A 13,495-nucleotide genomic window follows, 5' to 3' on the forward strand; every position below is an offset into this window, starting at 1 on the left:
CAGGTAAAATGGAAAAAAATCTAGCACAGAAGGCATGTCTTATTATCCCAAACCATCATGAGGCCCTTCTCTTAACTGGATACAGCTTTGTTTCTTATTGAACTTGGTCACGCTGTCATCAGCTGATCCGCCATGCACGAGAAAACCATCAATACTTTCCAATGATATTGCTTCCCATGTCTCCAACATGTACCATACACCTAAATCCAAACTACTACCCTATTATCGAGGTGCGTTACAAATGCATTCCTGGACAGATTGTCCTGGGAGCTTCTAGTATATCTTCTGCAAAGCGCACTTCTGTCGGTCTTTGATGAAATCCCATCCAGCAGCTAGCCTCACCCCAAGGTCCACTACCGGTTTCGCATCCATACCTCCGCTCAAGTCTGAGCTTTTTAGTCCAAAACACTACCTTGGGGGCCGCGATAGAACACACTGTGGTTAGAAGGCAAAGACACGGAGAAAAGTTACGAAAGCTTGGGATTTATTTTAAGTTCTGCAGAAGACACTGGAGTTGGAAATCTATGCCCTGTTCTTTGAGGTGTTCTAAAGTCAATGGCAGACATACCCCTTTAAAATTCCAATTTCTAGTAAGTAACTGTTGGCTTCCATAGATGCATACAAATGTGCATACGAACGTGCACACGTGCACGCGCGTGCCCACACACACACCAATGCCATACGTCTCATACGCTTGCATGGCAAACATAATGTCTACTCTAAACTCATAAGGAAGAAAATAAATGTTTTTCTAAGTGCAAGGGAAGTAATAATCATTTGTAAGGCAGCGTCCCATAATAAAGTTCAAATTGAGTTCCTTTTGAGCCCAGTGCAAATAAGAATAAGACACATTATACCACTTTTTTTTTTAAGTGAAGAAGGGAGGTTTTGATAAGTATTTTTTTATTCTGAAATGAAATATGTTCATGATTTTAAAAATAAAGAAGCAAGATTAATAAGGAACACTGACAATGTGCAAGCACACTCCAAGCCCATTTTTCTGTTCCAAAGATATAACCACTAATGATGGATTATTATTTTGTTTTACTTCTTGAAAGTGTGTATATAAAAATGCATTTTTTTTGTTTGGATCCTAAAGTAAAATTGACCTTTTGCGCTGTATAGATCTATGATGTTTTTGCTTTATTTATTTTGGTAATATAGAGAACATGAAATTTCTCATTTTAACCATTTTTAAGCGTATAGAACCGTGGCGTTAAGTATATTCACAATGTTGTACAACCATCACCTCCATCCATCTCTATCACATTTCTCATCTTCCAAAACTAAAACTCCATATCCATTAAATATTAACCCTCCATTCCCTCCCCCACCCAGCTCCTGGTAAGCACCATTCTATTTTCTGTCTATGAATTTGACTATTCTGTATACCTCATATAAGGGAAATCATACAGTATCTCTCCTTTCGTCACTGGCAAAATGTCTTAGCATGATGCCTTCAAGGTTCATCCATGTTAAAACATGTATCAAAATTTCTTTTCTATTTAAAGCTGAATAATATTCCTTTGTAGTTATATACCATAATTTGTTCATCCACTCATCTTCTGGTAAACACCTGGGTTACCTCCACATTTTTCACCACTGTGAATAATGTGGCTATAAACATGGATGTCCAAATACGTCTTTGAGTCCTTCCTTTCAGTTCTTCTGCGTGTACACCCTCAAGTGGAATTGTTCGATGATATGATAATGCTAGTTTTAAGTTTTTGAGGAAACACCCTATTGTTTTTCACAGCAGCTGCACCATTTTACCGCCCACCAACAGTGTCCAAGGTAATCAGTTTCTCCATATCCTTGCCTTGTGCACTTCAGAATGTATATTCCACTGCTTTTGCATGAAGTACTCTGTATGTACATGTTAGGTCCAATTGGTCTATAATGTTGTTGAAGTCATCATTTCCTTGTTGATCTTCCGTCCAGATGCACTATCCGTTATTAGAAGTGGGATATTGACATCTCCTGCTACTGTTGTAAAACTGTCTATTTCTCCCTTCAATTCTACAACTGTTGGCTTCATATGTTTAGAAACTCTGATGTCTGGTACCTGTATGTTTATAATTGTTATATCTTCTTGGCGAATTGATCCTTTTGTCATTATATAACCTACTTCTTTGAGTCTTGTAACAGTGTTTGGTGTAGTCTATTTTGTCTCAAATTACTATGGTCACTCTTGCTTCCATTTAGTCACTCTGTGCATGGAATATCTTTTTTCAACTCTTCACTTTCAACATATGCTGTGTCCTTAGATCTCCATGAGTGTCCTGTAGACAGTATGTTGTTGGATCTTGTCTTTTTTATTCCAAGCTGCCAGTCTATGTCTTTTGACTGGGGAGTTTGATCCATTCATATTTAAAGTAACTATTGATAGGGAAGGACTTGCTATTGCCATTTTGTTATTTGTTTTCTGAATGTCTTACAGCTTAATTTCTTCCTCATTTTCTCCCTTGCTGCCTCCCTATGCGTTTAGTTGAATTTTCTTGGTGACACATCATTCTCTTCTCATTTCCTTTTGTATAAATTCTATAAATATTTTCTCTGTGGTTACCATGAAGATTATATATGCCATCTTAAAAATTTAACAGTCTATATTAAACTTAAATCTTAACTTGAATTGCATACAAAAACTCTACTCCTGCGTAGCTTCACTCCACCCAATTTTATGTTATCTGTTATTCATGTCACAAGTTATAGCTTTCTAAATTTTGTATTCATTAACATAGGCAAAAATGCTTTATGCTTTTGTCTTTTAAGTACTGTAAAAGAATAAAAGGCGGAGTTTAAACCAATATTATAATAGGGATTTTTACATTCACCTGTGTATCTGTTTTTACTGGAGAAATGTATTTTCATATGGTTTTGAGTTACTGTCAAGCATCCTTTCATTTTAAGTTGAAGGACTCCCTTTAGCATTTCTTGTGGGGTCAGTCTCATGGTAATAAACTCTCAGTTTTTATTTATATGGTGATGTTTTAATTTCTTCTCCATTTTTGAAGGATAATTTTCCCAATGCAGAATTCTTGGTTGGCGTGGTTTGGAGTTTTGTTTTAGCATTTTGAATATATCATTCCACTGTTTTCTGGCCTGTTGAGAAATCTGCTGAAAATCTTATTGATGATCTCTTGTACATGACAAGTTGCTTTTCTCTTGCTGCTTTGAAGATTCTCCCTTTGTCTCGGGCTTTGGACAGTTTGATTTAACGTATGGTGTGGGCCTCTTTGGATTTTTCCTACTTGGAGTTAGTTGAGCTTCTTGTGTTTGTACATATCCATGTCCTTCATCAAATTTAGAAAGTTTTTGGCCATTATTTCTTCAGATAAGCTCTCTGCCTCTCTCTTCTCCTTCTGGGACTCCCGTAATTCGTCTAATGGTCTTCTTGATAATGTCCCTCAAGTCCCTAGGTTCTGTTCATTTTTCTTCATTCTTTTATCTTTTTGGTTCTTAGACTTCATAATCTCACATTTCTTTAAATTGCTAATTTCTTTCCCCTGCCTGTTTGAGTCCACTGAACTTCATTAGTGAATTTTTAAATTGACTTGTATTTTTCCTCTCCAAGATGTCATTCTTCTTTGAATAATTTCTATCTTTCTGACAATATTCACATTTTGTGCATATATTGTTTTTTCTGATTTCCTTTAGATTTTTTCCCATACTATTTTTTTTAGCTTTTTAAGCATTTTTAAGATGGTTGTTTTAAAGTCTTTGTCTAATAAGTCTGATAGCTGTGTTTCTTCACAGCTGTGTTTCTTGTTGAGATTTATTTTGATATTTTGAATGGGCCATGTTTCCTTGTTTCTTTGTATGCCTTGTGATTTTTTTCTTAAAAATTGGGCATTTGGAAAAACTGCCACCATTTTCGGTCTTTACAGGCTACTTCTGTGCAGGGGAAGAATTTACTAGTCAGCCTTAAACGAAAGCTTAAGTTCTTCTGAGGCCTTTACTGGGTCTGTGTCTTCCCTCGCATGTATGCAGTGTTTTCCCGCCCTAATTTCCCAGTGTACATGATTATTTTTAAGTACTTAAATTTTCCTTAGAGTCTCACTCTTACTTCTTGGAGCCTTAGTTGTTCTGTTGAATTCCTCTGGTTTTGATACCTGGCCTCCAGGCATTTCTAGATCTGTAATCTTCTTACAGTTTTATGCTGTTTCCAGCATCCTTTTCTAGCCTGAAATCCAAGGCACTTTTGGTCATGTACCTTCAAGTTAGTTGCTATAGAGATCAATCCCTCAAGCAGCTTGCAGATAGTTCAGAACATTGCAAATTTAGAACAAGTCCACTTGTCTCCTTCTGATTTGCAGAAGTAACCGGGGTATAGACTGCAGCTCCTCCTACACTGTGCCACACCATGCCAGTTTGGGGACGGGGCAAGAAGAAGTAAAGACACCGTGAAATCTCCTACCATTTTGAATGTGGCCTTTTCCTCCCATTGGGTGTTTGCTTGGTTGCTATAGCTCTTTGATAATTTCCACACCTTCTATAAAGTTATTTCGGTTCATTTCTACTTGTTTAGATAGTGTTTCCATGGAGGAACAAGAGCCTACAGCTACCTCGTCTGCCATTTATCGGACATAACTTTCCGTTCTAAAGATTTTAAGTTATCTATAGATTTGTGCAGTCACCACCGTAATCAGGATACATAACAGCTGACATACAAAACTATCCCATCACTCCAGAAGACACATTCACGCTATCCTTTTGTAACCACACTCTCCACCTCACACCTAGACCTTGGCAGCCACACAGATACGTATATCAAACACAAGTAGAATTATAACACACCTACTACTCTGCCACTTGCTGTATTCCCTTATCAGTACATGCTGGATAGCGTTCTAAATCCGGGCCTGCATACACTTAAGGAATACTTCAATGAAAGCATAGTTTTCTATTATCATATGTTTAAGTGGTCGCATATGCATGTACAAAACAACCTTCTTTACTAGATTTTTCAAACAGTACTCCAATGAAAATGTGTACGTATAACTCACTTGATACTTGTGCGAATGCGTCTGTAAGATCATTTTAATTTCTGTTTCTAAAAGTATGTGAAATTGTCCAAATTCTACTGCACTTCGTACTTTCACAAAAATAAAGTGCCCATCCCTTCATATATTCATTAACATGAGTATAAGGACACCCAGGTGACTCGGTCGGTGAAGTGTCCAAATCTTGATTTTGACTCGGGTCATGATATCCCGGTTCTCGAGATCAAGCCCCACATGGGGCTCTGGGCTAACAGGGCAGAGCCCGGATCCTGCTTGCAATTCTCTCCTTCCTTCGCTCTCCTCCCCTCCTCTGCTCATTCTTGAGCTCATGTGCATGCATGGTCTCTCTCTCTCTCTCTCTCTCTCTCAAAATAAATAAATAAACATTAAAAAAAGATCGACGATCTAATGGAGAAAAATGCTATATAATTTTGTTATATTTTATATTTTTTCAACGTTAACAAGGCTGGCATTTTTCTCTTTGTTCAGGGAAAGGAACATTTTTTTTTCTCCCCCTGAGGATTGCCTTCTTGAATCTTTTGCCCAGTTTTATATTTGATTTTTTTTTTTTTGCCTTTTACACCTGTGTGTAAGAAGCTCTTTGTATATTGATGAAACTAGTTTTCCATATGTCATATTCAGTTTTCTATTTGTATTTTTACCTTATTTGTGACATTAGCCATCAAAAATTTCTAAATTTTATGTGCTTATCTTTCCGTTTTTGAACCATGTATCATGCTTAGAAAGGACCTGTTTTCACGGACAAATACATTTCCTCACACCAATTTGAAATGTTAGTTTTATGAACTACTAAACTCCCGTGTATAATTAGATACATTTCTGGACTCTCCATTCTATTCTTTCAAGCTGTATATTCTTTGCCCTCACTGCCAAATTTGTGTACTTATGGTACAGGTATAAAATACTTTATTATATCTTTAGTTAGTCAAGCCTCATACTATTCTCCTTTCAAAAATATTGCAATAATTATCAAATGCATTTTTGTGAGCTTCATAAAAATAACCAAGTAAAAACCACAAAGAAGTAAAAAATTACAATAGAAATAAAAATAATCTAAGAAATGAATAAGCAATTCTGAAATGATGGAAATGTTTCATATGTCAACCTTTATGTGTCTTGATTATGATGGTGATTACCCTAAACCATGGATACATTAACATCCACAGAACTGGGGCGCCCGGGTGGCTCAGTCGGTTAAGAGTCCGACTCTGCTCAGGTCATGATCTCACGGTTGGTGAGTTAAAGCTCCACGTCGGGCTCTGTGCTGATGGCTCAGAGCCCGGAGCCTCCTTCGGATTCTGTCTCCCTCTCTCTCTGCTCCTCCCCCACTCTCGCTCTGTCTCTGTCTCTCAAAAAAATTAATAAACGTTAAAAAAATAAAATATAAAAAAATCCACAGAACAGAAAGTTATGTCAGATATGTGACATGTTATTAATTATATGTTACCTACATAAGGTAAATATTATATATATAAAAGAAATATTTTTGAGAAAGCTCTACACTTCTTCTAAGGACTGCAAAAGGGGACATAAATAAATGAGAAGAAATAGTTGGTCTTCACCTGGGAAGACACTATTGTGAATTTGTCAAATCTCTGTATACCATAAAATAATTGCAATTGAATCCTAATCAAAATACCAACAGAAGTTTTCTTTTCAATTTAACCTAATGCAACTAAAATTCATTTTTAAAAACTGTATGCCTCCTATTAATTGTTTCCTTAGCAACATAAATAACTGGCTAAAGCTTTTGAACCAAGGGCGTAATTAATATGTTAAATAAGGTCTTTTTATGTCCCAGTTTTGGGTGGTGTGGTTTTATTCTTCCAGTTATATAAAGACATACAGATTGTATCTGTATATAAATAAATATATTTATTTATATACAAATATATGCTGACCAACTGCTAAGAAAATAGAGTATTTTCCTAATAAATGTATCTTTTTTTTTTTCTTTTTCTAATGCAAAGTTCCAGGACATTTTGAAGTCCAGAGGCCACATATCACCATGCAATGAAATGACACTATATATTTTTTATTTAAAGTGTAAGCCTCTCAAAACCAAGAGCCTTTTTTTTTTGTTTTTTTGTATATGTTTATTCATTTTTGAAAGACAGAGAAAGACAGAGCACAAGCAGGGGTGGGGCGGAGAGAGAGGGGGACACAGAATCTGAAACAGGCTCCAGGCTCTGAGCGGTCAGCACAGAGCACGACCTGGGGCTCGAACTCACTGACCGCGAGATCATGAGCTGAGCCGAAGTCAGAGGCTCAACAGACTGAGCCACGCAGGCGCCCCTGGAGCCTTCGCTTTTCATTCTAAAACACATTCCCATGCAAAGAGGCTCAAGGAACATCTGGATGGTGAACTAAGTACAGAGCTCACAAGCGTTCCTGAAAAATATTCTCTCTCTTTTCCTTTCTTTTTTTCACTTCTTCATCTGATTTTTGTTTCTGTCTGGAATTAGAAAAAAAAAAAATGACGATAATTCTCATATGTGTCTTTCACGGAAGAATGAATTTGGGAAAACCGAGATTTCAGGGAATCGGGAAAAGCACCTATATTGTCCTGCATGTTGATAAACTGACTTCTTTAAGGGTCACCCAGCCATGTGTTCTGTACTCTGAGCATGTCTCTTTGAAACCTGGGGATGTGTGGCTCAAATTGTCTATCTTCCACTTGTTGATCCAGGCTGCTTTCTACTTATTCAGCTTTAGGGACTCCTCTGCTTGTGACTTGGTTAGGGGAAATCCAAATATCCCATTTTTATCTCACTAAATGCCAAATTGTGGGTTTTTTAAAAAAAAATTTTAATGCTTACTTTTGAAGGATAAAGAGTATGAGTGGGGGAGAAAGCAGAGACAGAGACACAGAATCTAAAGCAGGTTCCAGGCTCTGAGCTGTCAGCACAGACCCCGACGCGGGGCTTGAACTCACAAACCGCGAGATCACGACCTGAGCGGAAGTCGGATGCTTAACCGACTGAGCCACCCAGGCACCCCACCAAATGGTGTTTTTAATCTACACGCTGTGGGTTGGTAAGAGATCATGCCTAGACTGGGAGTCCTTCTCCTGGCAGGGCTGACAGAACACCCTATAAGCAGATCTCAGAGGATTCACGATGAGAAAACCTTGCTACACTGGAGAAATTATTTAAAGCGAAACAGGGTAAGAAGGAGTTAGCTGCATTTAGCATTCAAGTGTCCTATTTTCTCCAAAACTTTTTTTTTTTTCCAAGAGATTACATGGTCAACAAACGAGAGTTACAAATACATACAAATACAGGCCTACATCTTTTTATGGCTATCCCAAAGCTGAGATTCCCACCCTACCGTACCACCACCTACCTCTCTCTCTCCCTCTCTCTCTCTCTCTCTCTCACACACACACACACACGCACACACACACACACACACATACACACACATCCATTATTTTACTAAGTTAATTCTTTTCACTCAAATTCCTTCTAGTTCCCCAAATCTAAGGTTTTAACTATTGGAATAATCAAAGAAAAAAGTTCACATTTGTAAATGTTACAATTGTGAAGCTATCATTTCCGTTCAGTTGGCAAGATCTGGTTAAAATTGACCCTGGTCAAGAAGGTGCAAATACTTATTAACTTTGCCCTCAAAATATCAGGGATCTAAAAAAAAGTCTTTTCAGCAAACATTTATTATAGAGGTACCACATGCAAACAAGGGGCACCTCCCAGTGACAAGAGTTAATCAGGAAAAGGTCAATCGTGGAGGTCCCAGTCAAGAAATGACTTGTGCAGCTGTAATATAAATGTTAGTATTCTAATGACTTCAAAGTTTACCGAAACATTTTCTACACATTTATTTTAAAACCAATTTTTTAAAAAGGAATTCTTAAACAAGAGCTACAAACCAGAACAGAACAGGCACATTTGTCTCCGTTAAAATTAAGAGGTTCTATTCGCCAAACCCAAGATTTTGAAGACGTTTGTCTACTCTTCAGAATCGAGAAATGATTTGATATTTGGTCACAGTGAGGGTAAGCGAAGAGAAAGAAAAACTAACTTAAAATTTTAAATGATGCTTTCTTTTTCAGGGATGGTTATTACTCTTTGTGTGGCTATAATTTTAAAATCATAAAATAACTACCCCACTCCATTCTTGTGTTTGTTATATCCCCTTTCTCTAGCACAAGGTTTGACACAGACATACTACAGAAAAAATAAATGTGGGGGGGAAAGAAAGGAAAAAAGAATGAAATACTATCCCTCAATGCTCATTATTAAAAAAAATAAAAAGACACTGTTTGTTTGTTTTTTTTCCAAAGGACGGACTGAGGTGCTTCAATGAATTCGGGTTGTTTTTCAGTGACCGAGCCAAAATGTACATTTAAAAGTAAAAATTACCAGGATCTTCTATTGACACATCTCGTCTTGATCCAAGTTCTTTCTTACTTTTACATGGTTGGTTTCATTGCTGAATGTTTCTTAATTTGGACCCTCCAGAGAATACTGGGCGTGCATAGTTACGCTGGGGACATTTCCATTGGAACTTGATGCCCATGATGCCAATGTATACACTAATGAGGACTATGACTCTCAAGTAGGTATTTTTAATGTCATGTGACTTTGCTGCCCTCCTGTGGTTGCTCCTTGAGGTGCCCAGATCTTGGTTTACACCTACAGGATCCAGTGACCCTTCAACTAGGTCACCCCCAGGTCCCTACACGTGGTTCTTGGTGTCACATGCATGAAATACTTCCCGACTCACATCCACCAGTCAACTGAATGAATCACTATTCTACCAAGGACTTTTGACCATTTTGTCTCTTATTTCACCCAAGAGCCCAGAAGCAAAGGGCCAATAACACACCAGTTTTGATGCATTCTTCCCTTTGGTTTTCCTGCTTTGCAACTCACTCCAGGCAGAGCTGTCTGCTACTCAATTTCAGGAATCAGCAAACTCTTACTGTTAGGCGAGATAGTACGCACTTGAGGTGTTTGGGGGCCAAACAGTCTCTGTAGCAGCTACACGACTCTGCCAGTGTGGCATAAAAGCAGCCATAAACAATATGTAAATGAACTCTGCTGTGTCCCAATAAAACTTTACTCAATAAACCTTATTCACAAAAGCAGGCAGGAGAGCGTGGGCACAGGATATGCCCCACAGGTTGGCCTTTACCAACCCCTATAGACGTTTTATCAATGCTAGACTAATTTCTTGATCAATTGAGGGACAAATAAATACACTTGAATAAATTAAAAAATGGCTCTTTACAGTCAAATGCAGTATTTCTACATATTCCATCCAGAATTGTATTTATACATCTCCCGTCACTGGCTAACCTGAGCTTTATACTCTAGTATGTTTTGCAAATTTCTGCAGGAATATAGGAATGCAATATTTTTTTTTTTGCCCTTAAACAGCGCTAATGACCCACATCCCAGAAGCTGCTAAGTCCCGCTGATTTGTTTCTAAATATCTTTCCAATCTATTACAATTTTGTATTCAGACCTCTAGATAATTTTGGCATTAACGTACATGTCTTCAGTTGTACTTGTCTATTCTGACTCTAGTCTTCTTAATATAGTCGATCCACCATGATTTACATGATCCACCTTGTACATCATTGCCCCAAAGACTGTTTTGTAATATACATCTGACTTCACCTCTCCTCTGATCTAGAGGCTTCTTGATAATCAAGCCCAAGCTCCTTAACTTGGCATAAAAAGCCATCCCTGAAGAGTTTTCTTTTTCTCTTGTGAGCTTCACCTCGTGGCTATGCTTCCTGCCATGGTAAGCTACTCTGACCATATCAGGCTTCTCATAGTTTCCCATTCCATGAGGTCCTTTTATGAAGCTTTTCTCCACACTACTTTCACTAGACTGCCTGATCTTCTCCATGAACTCGTTTTTCTCTCCATCTATCTATCCATCCAGCCATCCATCCATCCACCATTTTATCAGTATGTATGCAACAAATATTTCATAAGCACATTCCTGGTACTTCCCTCCATCCCGATCTTGCTAATTCTTGCCCCATGTTCCCAGAGCACACCTCCATTAATATTTGTCACAGCCTACAGTATTTTTTTTTCCTGCTTTTGTGTTCCATCCATTAGACTATAAGCTAAAAGACAGACGTAGTGTTTTTAGTAATTTCATATTCCCAGCCCCATGCGTTTTTACATAGTAGGCAATCAATATGGATTAAATGAATAAATGAGTAAATGAGCGAGTGCATGAATAGACTAATGAACGCCTTCCATACTCGCTGATGAACAGAATGTGTTATACTCCATTTAACGTTACCCAAATAACAAGTGATGTTGCTGGCATTAGCTGAACACCAGAAAAGAGGTAAAAAAAAATGTTTCTTCTCAGACCCTACTTCATGAACTGACTTGCATAAAGCTATCTTTTTAGCTAGTATTTTTTTTAAAGATTATTTTTGATGCTTTAGATTTCAATTAAGTAACAGCTCCCCCTACCGATAGTGGGATAAGTAAGGACCTCAAAATCAACCATGATGCTGCATCTCTGTGAGCCAAGTTGGCAAGGTCTAAAAGCAAGGTGATCAAGGGATCAGGCAGGCTGCTAGACTTAACATGCCCAAGCGAGAGGTCAGGGGCAGGCCACTGGCTACACCAACAAAGCAGCCCCGTCCTCACCCAAGGACAAAGGCAGCTGTAATTTTACAGCAGAGAAGCATTTGCCGTTCCCCCTTCCAACAAGTCTTTAAAAATGCTGATCTGAAAGACTGAAGCAAGCCACTTGAGACTCATTTTCAGTATGGCAAAAGTTCTGAAACCCAGACTGCAAAATCTCAGGAAGCAGCTGGGTTCTTAATTAAAACAAATCGTTAATAGATTTAGCAGTCCAAATTTATGCTTTTCAATTAAAAATGCTATTGCAGTTGGTGTATCTGTGCAAGAGTATATGTGTCTGGGTGTGTGTGTGTGTGTGTGTGTGTGCGTGTGTGCGCGTGTACAAACAAACACGCCTACACCCCGGGCTCGGGGTATTCCAGAGTTTAAGAGGCAGTTATAAAGCCTGGGTCAAAACTAAAATACAAAGGTTAATTGCATCAATTCTTTTTTTTTTTTTTTTTTAATTTTTTTTTTTCAACGTTTTTTTTTTATTTATTTTTGGGACAGAGAGAGACAGAGCATGAACGGGGGAGGGGCAGAGAGAGAGGGAGACACAGAATCGGAAACAGGCTCCAGGCTCCGAGCCATCAGCCCAGAGCCTGACGCGGGGCTCGAACTCACGGACCGCGAGATCGTGACCTGGCTGAAGTCGGACGCTTAACCGACTGCGCCACCCAGGCGCCCCGCATCAATTCTTAATTGTTTGGGTAACTTCCTTGAGTCCCGATCCATGTTTCAAAAATAGTTGTAGATGGACAAATGGGTCTTTCCTATCACAATTCTTTTAAGGAGACATTTTAAACTATTTTGTACATGTTAGCTATCTCTTAGAAGATATTACTGCCAGTTCACATGAAGAAGACATTTTGACCTGCACAGTTTTTTCTCAAGTCCATTGAGTAAAGTCAGTAGAAAACACCCAAACCCCGGTGCCTTTATATATGCGTATCAGCAGGAGGCCACATTTCTGGATGAACAAGCCAAAGTTTGTAAATGAGATGGACATCGTGTTCTTGGCCATTAGTTTTCAGAGAAGGTACCAAGCAATAATTTATGGTGCCCGTACGCAGAGCAATTAGCTCCCTCCCCACCTAGAGGAGAAGTCAATCTGTCTTTATTCCATTCAGTAATCGCTCTGCTGACTTGACCTGGGCTCTCTCAGTGCTCCGAGTGCTTAGGATAGGAGAAAAGTTTTGGGGACCAGCTTATGGGAAAACACACCTCCCAGTCTTGCTTTAGGAGAATCACGTTACCCCTTTTGCCAAGGTGTTCTGAATTATATTTGTACCATTGCTGTCTATTTGTTCCAAATAAAAATAAGTGTTTTTAGGCAACAGGATGATAGAAAATGCATCAGACCATCTGGAGCATAGGAAAGACTGATAGTTTGGAATCAGGGAGAGGGCAATGTGAATGCTGGGTCCGCATACGTATGACTAGTTGTAGGCAGGTTAGTTCAACTATCTGGAAGCCAGCTTGTTCATTTTTTAATTTTTAAACGTGCAATTTACAAAAGTTTTTACATTCAAAACCTCCTAGCTTGTTAGGCGATTTCAAGATGCCTTTTTGTAAAGAAACTGTTAAAACACTGGCACCTTCTGTGACCCATGGTAGGTGCATGAAAGGCACTACAAAAATACCAACAAACAAATTCTAGAATGGTCCTGAGTCTGTATTTTCCCTTCTGTTTCCTCCTGACTCCCATCCTTTGTTAACTCTCATCCTCTGAGGACATTCCCGTTCTTTCTGATCTGCGTTTCAAGTACCATCAACAAACCGCTTCAGATTCCAGACTCGTGCCGGCTGAAAGGTGAACTTCATCCTACGAAGCAGCCCGTGACCTGG

The sequence above is a fragment of the Panthera uncia genome, assembly GCF_023721935.1.
Source record: "Panthera uncia isolate 11264 chromosome B3 unlocalized genomic scaffold, Puncia_PCG_1.0 HiC_scaffold_1, whole genome shotgun sequence".
NCBI lineage: Eukaryota > Metazoa > Chordata > Mammalia > Carnivora > Felidae > Panthera > Panthera uncia.